Genomic DNA, 9,249 nt, shown 5'->3' on the forward strand with positions numbered 1-9,249 from the left:
GACGGAGTTCACTCCGTCACGGAGGGGGAGGGCCGAGGGAGTGGTTTGGGATTGGGCCTTAGTATGAATAGAGTGGCGAAGTCCCTCCCCTTCCGGTGGTCCTCCATGGGACCTTATTTCGAAAAAATGATGTATTGAAGTCAATGGAGAGAGAAAGATTATCTTTCGATCCCGTTTGAATTGTGCCACGAATTACACATATGATGTTTGTCAATTTAAAAGATAATTTTGAAGTAAAAAAAAACACATTTGTTTGTGTGAAACGCTCAATGAACTACATCTCTCTGGTCTCGCAGAACAACACACGTCACCAAGATGGCCGTCACTACTGTCTTGTCAACAAAACGATTGACTACCCTCACTATCACCACAATGAAACACGTCCAGAAGAATGTCATGCAAAGCTGACTGCCTGCCTTCCTTTGATTCTCTCTGAACTGCCTGGTCTTTTTAATGTTTAATGTCAACCATTTGTGCAGATAGCATGAAGTAGAAAAGATCGGCGATCTATATTCATCGATACGAAATAAGACCCCACGGTTTGATGATTGATAGGTGTGTGGGCTGTCTTTCATTTTGACACACAGAACAATGGGGGATATCCACCCTTATCCACAATGTAAAGTAATTCACACAGCCTCTTCCCTCTTCTCTCTGTGAGGAGCAGCAGGTTCAGCTTTCAGAACGAAGTAACACAAAACTACAATGGCATTCATTTTTTTAAATATGTCGTGTAGTAATAGATGTATTTATTTTTCTTCTCAAGAGAGTACCATAATGTGTATTTTATGTTAGTATTTTAAAAAATCTCCTGGGGGAGAATCCCCCCAAACCCCCCTGCAGGGGTTGGGTTTTCAGCACGTCAACTCTTTCACCTATGGGGAAATTGCAGGATTGGCTCCAGGTCGCCCTTTTTATTTCATATAGTTCAATTTGGATTGAGACAGGGAAATAATCTAAACCTCACGTGTGGAGTTTCACTGTCAAGGGTAGCGTGTATGTAATTACATTGCAAATACTGACTTGAGCCCCACCACTGTATGGGTTAGCCCTACCATAGATTACCAACCCAGTCTCACAAAAAAACGTGTAATAACTACGTTGGTCCACAACGTAGGACGTAGTATATCTACAAAAACGCCTCTGAAATTGTAAAATGCCTACGTTTTTTTTTCACCATTCATTCCAATGGCTGGCTTCTATGTCACGTGATCTTCAAATTTCTCCCTGCAGAAAAAAAAACATGGCCGACCTTCGTTTTATTCTCGGTGTAAAATGCCTATTTTAAGGTTAGTTTGGTCATTAAAATGCGTTTTGATGTCATTTCATGCGAGAAATATGAGTTGTTATTTAAGATTATGTGTGCAGTGGGTGTACATGATCTTTAGTTTGCTAGTTATTACGAAGATTACTTCAGGAAATTGTGTCTATACAACTTTTTCATTGTTACCAAGATGGTTGCTAGGGACGCTGCTATCGATATTATTTCTGTTATGTTGTGTAAAATGGTGTTGTCTTTATTGCTACCCCCTTCCCCGTCAATGTATAGTGTTGGTCCACAGTGCAAACGTATTAGTTATTAGCTAGACTTTTATTTAGCATCTCAATGTAAACAGCTTCATGCCCGGGAGGCGAAGACCGGCAGTCCGGCTCACTAAAATGTCCGTGCAGAACAATACCCATGAAATGGGATGGGACCACGGCAGACTGTCCAAAACTGGATTTGAACGGGTCCACCGCGTCCCCCCCCTCCCCCACCCCGTTCCCAGAACTACACATGCTGGCACGTCTCTACTGGGAATTGTAGTTTTAAAAGACGTTTTCATATTTCCCATAATAAGAAGTTGCCAGTATTAAACTGTGTACATCCCTGGAGGACAGAGGGTGTCGTTTTTCTCATACTGATATTCTGAACAATCTGTGCTGTTGTATTTGCTGTAAAGTGTCTCTACTGTAGGCTAATTTTATTATATGTACAGCACTTTGGCTCGACCAAAAATCGTTTATAAATGTGCTATATAAATAAAACTTTATTTTATTTGATTTTGGAGGTTTAGGGGATAGGAAATACTCAAATTAAAAAAATATAATTAATAAATGGGTGAAAATTGCTTGTGCCCAATGGGCAGCATTAATATACCCACACGACAGCTAAGGTCAAAAGAGCTTTATTTAACAGCTGGTCTTATGTATGTGACCCCTCCTGTTGTTCATTGATAAGCCTGAAACATGCACTTGTCAAGGTTCAGAGGCACATTTTGCAAATCTGGCAGTAGCCATAGATCAGCTTAAGATGAGATATACTTTATTGATCCCAAGTTGGAAACATTTGCGTTACATCAGCATGTGTATAGTTGTACATATGCAGTGGTGTTTATTTGTAAATCATTTAGTATAATCACACAAATTCTGTGTTTTATATTTAATAATTCTTTGTTCTTTATTTATTGATTGTTCAATACCTGACAAGGCCGGAGATTAAAAACTTGGGTCACAGGTTCCTCAACAGTGCATCACAAGACATCTTTCAATATTTGTGTACCTCCACCATTAAATTGTCGTATTCTGCACATTTCTTATACTATCTACATCTTATAAGAGTATAATACATATGTATAATATCAGTTAAAATAAGTGCTTCAACATAGTTAACATTCCTGGAGGTATACACAAAGTTTTACATTCATTGCATAACTACACCATTTGTGAATATGTCAATAAACCTTAGAAAATCTTGAAAGGGATGTGCAAAATAGTCATTATATACAGTCTTTAATTAACTATTAGTAGAGAATAACGAGTAATGAACATACTTTATAGGGATTCTATTAATGTCTAATAATAAAAATAATGAAATTCAATAACATGCTTTAACCACTAGGTGTCCCTTTATATCAGGTGTGCACGTGTATGGTGTAAATACAGCCTATCTACCAATTGGATCAAATATAAAAGTCAGCCGAATTAGTGTTGATACTGCAAGGAGATGTATTGTGTGAAAATAAATGTAAGATGTTGTTTAATTACTGATATATTTATGATCCATGTCACGTTTCCAGTTCATCATGTTTGTCTCATCAAGGCTCTATAAATAGAGAACTACAGCAGATATGTAACATTTAATGCAGCCGAACCGTGTATTACAATGCCGTTATGTGATGACTTTCAAAGAGAAAAGCAGTGGACCAACACTAATAACGGTGTTGGTAACGGAAAATAACGTATCTATTGTGGTGATTGACATTATTCACCCACGGATCTATGGGTTAGGCCAGGGTATTGTTCTGCACGGACATTTTAGTGAGCTGGACTGCCGGTCTTCGCCTCCCGGGCATAACGCTGTTTACATGTGTTTTGAGATACTAAATAAAAGTCTAGCTAATAACTAATACGTTTGCACTGTGGACCAACACTATACATTGACGGGGAAGGGGGTAGCAATAAAGATAACACCATTGTACACAACATAACAGAAATAATATCGATAGCAGCGTCCCTAGCAACCATCTTGGTAACAATGAAAACGTTGTATAGACACAATTTCCTGAAGTAATCTTCGTAATAACTAGCAAACTAAAGATCATGTACACCCACTGCACACATAATCTTAAATAACAACTCATATTTCTCGCATGAAATGACATCAAAACGCATTTTAATGACCAAACTAACCTTAAAATAGGCATTTTACACCGAGAATAAAACGAAGGTCGGCCATGTTTTTTTTTCTGCAGGGAGAAATTTGAAGATCACGTGACATAGAAGCCAGCCATTGGAATGAATGGTGAAAAAAAACGTAGGCATCTATCAGACACGCCCAGCTTCAAGCTTTTTCGACGCCTGTAGTGTAGACGGGCCGTTACAATTTCAGAGGCGTTTTTGTAGATATACTACGTCCTAGTTGTGGACCAACGTAGTTATTACACGTTTTTTTGTGAGACTGGGTTGAGATTACCCAACAAAAATACTCTGGAGCCGCAACTGCCGACCCGTATTGCGCATGCGCAGATCTAATATCCAGTAGAAATTATAAAAAAGTAAAAGTCTGCTGCTTATTGTTCTACTAGGCCAAAATAGAGTCAAAGAGTATATGAGAGGGAGAGTGTGTTAATTAATATATTTGGCAGTTTGGAGTAAGTCTGTAGATTTGTTTGTGTGTGTGTGTTTCATGTATAGGCCTCTCACGATAATTAATTTTGTTGGATACATTTTCCAGGAAATTATTGCGATAAACGATAATATTGTCGGCACCGTTGTATGACCATTTTAGACCACTGACATAATGATAATATATAATAATAATTCAAGTATATCCTTTCAAACTGCTAGTCACATCCTCATGTAAATGGCAATTTATCGAGTTCATTTTTATTTATCGTACGATAAGTCAATTAATTGCTTATCGCAACAGGCACACAATAAAACAGTGGAAACAAACATGTGTTTTTCATTAGTGAATGAAACTGTGTACCCAAAGTTGGCAACTGTCAGAGCCTGAGAAGTGCAATTCAACATCTGGCTCCAGTCCAGCAGGTGGAGACAGGGAGCCTAGGGTCTGTGATTCCACTGAGAATGTGGCTGCTGGTGATATATTTTTGTAAATGTATTAATTTGAACCATGTTTGATTAGAGGAATTATTATTTCTAGTCCTATGAGGTAAGAAGCTAAAATATAAGATGCTGGAATATAATTTACTTTGTTGAGATGCATTTACTTTTGATTAAATGTTTAATTGTAAATTGATTATGGAGCAGAAATGAAAGAGCTTGTTAAAGGATGGCATGTTTTTCATTGAAATGTTTATTTTCCTAAAGTGAATGAAAGTATGTTTTGTGTTAAAGGTTTTCAACCTATATGATGCATCAGGAGGCTAACAAGAGGCTGAATGAAGCAGAAAGGAATCTGCAATAACTCAAAATAAAGAGGAAAGATTCAAATTTGAGTTGTCCTATGTGTCCTTTTGGAGAGAATCAAGCCAATTTCAAGTTTAGGCAGGAGTCAATCAAACAAACCAGATCACAACTTGACAGTTGAAAACCATTGCCAAGCAATAAGGACTAAAGGATCAAGAGCCTGGAAAAGTCGGAATAAACCAAACTGTCTGCAGTAAACACACACCTCAACAAAATGGTGGAGGAAGCCTTAGGGAAAAGTGTCAAGCAGCTCAAGCAGGAGAGGACAATGGCTAACGGCCCGTCCACACAGCGGCGTGCGTTGAAGCTTGCCGGCGGGCATGTCTGAAACTCGACCAGCAACCAAAGCTCACCAAGAACAGCCGGAATTCCCATACTCTCTGCTAGAAAGTGCCGGCGGTGCTGCATCGCGTTTGGAGGCAGGACCAAACCATTACATGTAAATAGAAGGGGGTGTACAGAGGCTTTGGATAATTAACTTTTGGAAGAAAATATGTTAAATGAATTGTAAGTTTAGTGAGTACATTATCGATATAACGTCCTATTGATGAATGATGAAAGGTTACTTAAACATGTTTTTCTTAATGTTCTAAAATAGTTTGGGCCCCATGGTGAGGGTGTTTGGGGTGGCCAATAGGGTGTTTGTTTGTTTGTTTGTAGCCTTTATTTAACCAGGTGAAGCCCCTTGAGATCAAAAGATCTCTTTTTCAAGGGTGACCTGCAGGACATTAGTTACACATGTAACATAAAAACAACAGAACAACAATAAGGATGACATACAACATAATGTACAGGGTACAGTTTACAAACTCTATTTACAGTGACAGGTACCATGAGTATCAAACAGCATGTCACCCAGCCGAGATTTAAAATGATGCAGGGGAACCAAAGTGCTCAGTTTTAAACATGTTTGCAGACTGTTCCAATTTAGTGGAGCTGCACAACTAAAAGCTTTCTTCCCTAAGACAGTCCTAGCACTTGGCACATTTAATAAAGGGTGGCCAGGATTCACCCTCCAGCTCCGCTACTGCGGTGTTGTCTCTTAAAGCGTGTTTTTTTTTGTAAGCATTGTAACAAATGTTCACGGGTCATGCTGATCACTTTTACACAAACCAAACAAAATCACAATAAACCATTTATTTCCACCATTAAAAATAGACTAAATATCTCAATGTACAATAAACATTTGTGGCGACAAATATTATCATTAGCTTTATAACGTTTTTTGTATGGTTTCAAAGATACATTCTTGTCCTTTTTTTTTTTTTTACACCAGGCAGCAGATGTTTGTTAAAGGGAAACACAGCCACAAATAGATATCGTGTTTCTCACAAACCTTAACGAAGTGTCAAATACATGACAGCGCAAAAATACATTATTTGGTTTGTTGGAAAAGTAAGAGCATGCATATGTTGTTGCGCAAGCTAGACAACTGCAGCAGATTGTGCCTTTAAATAACCTGCGATTACTCACAACCTGCATCCGACCGCGTGGCCTAATGGATAAGGCGTCTGACTTCGAATCAGAAGATTGAGGGTTCGAGTCCCTTCGTGGTCTCTCTTTAGCCGGCTCAGACAGTATGGGCTTGGACTGACCAGACCTCAAATACGGAGTGTGGACAAGTACTTGGAGAGGTCCCATACCTCATTCACACCAACGGTGTTTCAGGGCCGGTTCGGAGCTGGAGCTTGAAAAGCACCAGGTTTTCCTCTTCACACCGCAGCGGAGCAGCCTCTTAGCTCCGGAATCCGGTTCGTTTCAAGCACCAACAAATTGTCCGGCCAGAGCAAAAGCACCACATACGTCACGCTTACGTCGAGGCGGGGGCAGAGACAGATCAACTCCTGAACAACAACAAAAAGCCCGCGTTTTATCCAGTTTGTACAACGACGGAGAAACTTAACAAGAGTTTCAGTGTTTCTGCCATAGACTGTATATAAAGGTTCTGCTCATGGTGAAGCAACGTGTCTGCGTGTTAAGGTGGAACCTGAGCATTCACGTTGATCACCTCTCATTATAAATCTATAAAACTATAGATATTAAACTTTACTTCACGTGTTCATTTGAGAACAGCTGTTACATACCTGGGTGAAGGTTACAGTTCATTTAAATGAAAGATACAACGTTACTCCACACTCATGGTTCAGTCCACCTTAAGAAATAAGACCGACCTCGTTGTGTTTTAAAAAAACCTTTATTGACACGAGTACACTTTTTTATAAGAATATAACTAAACCACAGAAATGACTCCAGAAAAGCTGCAGATAGAGACATAAGAAATGAATGCAACTGATTTCATCCGCGCGGTTTGGCTTTATGAAGCAGGCACGCAAACGGTTACGTCATGACGCAATGACGATGACACAACGACGCATTACCAGTCGGACTCTGGGCGGTGTGAAAAGAGCCAGAGATAAACCGAAGAACTGGTTCTGAACCTGAAAAGCTCTAGCACGGAGCTTGAACCGGAGTTGCGTTGATGTGAATGAGGTACCAGTTCATCCCCTGCCCTGACGTGGACCACGGCATTGCTGCCCACTGCTCCTAGTAAGACTTCTGGTACTAGGATGGGTTAAAAGCTTTATATACAGTCAGTGGCGACTGGTCATTAGGGGCAGGTGGGGCACAGCCCCACCTAGTGTCAGCAGAAAGTATTAAAAGTAATGATTACAAAAAAATGCAAAAAATAAATTAAAAAATATATTAAATATATTTTAAGATCATGTTTAATCATCTGATTCGTCTGTACATTGCTGTTTTAGTCTGTGTTCTTCTAATTAGTGTCTACAGTGTGTGCCTATTGAGCTGTTTAGAGCCATGTGGGACAAAACCCGATCCTGCCCCTCCCTCTCCCTGTTTAAGTCAATGGTGACTGTAAAAACTACACTGCGCATGCTCAGAGTATTGTCCTATTTAATGTGTGTGGCAAAAAAATAATGACCATAGGGGCATAGAGCTGCCATCCCCACCATACGTCATCTCACATCATTCAGAGCTGATTGGCTGTAAGTACGTGTGCCGCGAAAAGTGTGGTGTGTGTGAAGAGGAGGAGAGAGAGCTGCAGTGAGGCGTCCTACAACCCGGAAATAAACTGCGCATGGCTTCCCTCCACAAAAAAGCAATGATATTTCTCCATAGGATTTTAGAAAATAGCTCCAAATAAGATCTGTGGGAAACAAACCTGTTAGATAAATGCACGTTTTGTTCAGCCGGATAATATCCACATGTCTACCCTACTTTTATAATTTTCGAATCATAAATCTATTGATTAGATCAGATTTATGATAGACTTTTGAAACTACAAGAACATAAGGAGGACTTTTACAAAAAAGTAATAGAGATTTTTGTCCAGAAGGATAGGCAAATGGACTTCATCTTCATGTCAAGGTAAGACTGCAATTTTACCACCGCCATGAAAATGGGATCTTACTAAGAGAGAACAATTCAATATTTAAATGATAAAATTAAATTGTTTGGGTATCCTTTTGTTGAACTGTCTGTTTAAAATTAATTGAAGCATCAGACAAAAAAAGCTTTTGAAAATAATATTATATTTTGATTTAGGTCAAAATATAATATTTGTAAACCTGAAGAGTCAGAGCCTCACCAGCCATGAACCTCAGAAGCTTATATATAGACATCTAAGTTTTGTGTGCCCCACCACTTTTGTACATATAAAAACGCCACTGTATACAGTCTATGGTTAAAAGCAGAGAACACATTTCACTGTGTGTGACCATTAAAGAGGGTTTCATCCCTCCCAATATTATATTGTAATCATCATGAACCTGCAATGTATTTCCTTACCCAAACTGCTTTGAAGTGACATCCAAGGTTTGCCTCTTCTTCACAGTCCAACATGATTTGAGGAAACTAAGGCTGTGCAAATCACAGACCTTTCATCTCTCCCTTTGCATTAATTTATTCTCTTTGAACCTCTTCCATGTTTTAGTTGACATTAAGTCGAAATAATTCAGCAGTTTTCGACGTGATAGAAAACAGTGAATGTTGGCACACACACCATTCCGCCATCTTTTGTTTTCATGCTAATGTTTGACCAGCTGTGAAAAATGCTGTAGGATTTTTTAAGTTGCTTAACACCTTAAAAGGTCCCATGTCATGGCCATTTATACTGATCATAATTCCATTGTTGAAGTCTACTAAAATAGATTTATATTGTTTTCCAAAATCACATTGGTTGTGTATTCACTCTCTGTCCTAAACGGCTTGTTGAAGCTCCTCCTGCCCCCCCCTGCAAGAAACCCCACCCACACACACACACACACACACACACACACACACACACACACACACACACACACACACACACACACA

At 39.2% G+C, this 9,249-nt stretch overlaps 1 non-coding gene across 1 annotated transcript; it reads left to right on the forward strand.

The window, feature by feature from the left end:
- Positions 1–6,398: 6,398 nt before the first annotated feature.
- On the forward strand, positions 6,399–6,471 carry trnar-ucg. Its single transcript has one exon. It is a non-coding gene; the product is annotated as a tRNA-Arg (tRNA).
- The last annotated feature ends 2,778 nt before the right edge of the window (positions 6,472–9,249 follow it).

This window comes from Gymnodraco acuticeps, unplaced genomic scaffold (genome assembly GCF_902827175.1).
Source record: "Gymnodraco acuticeps unplaced genomic scaffold, fGymAcu1.1, whole genome shotgun sequence".
Lineage (NCBI taxonomy): Eukaryota > Metazoa > Chordata > Actinopteri > Perciformes > Bathydraconidae > Gymnodraco > Gymnodraco acuticeps.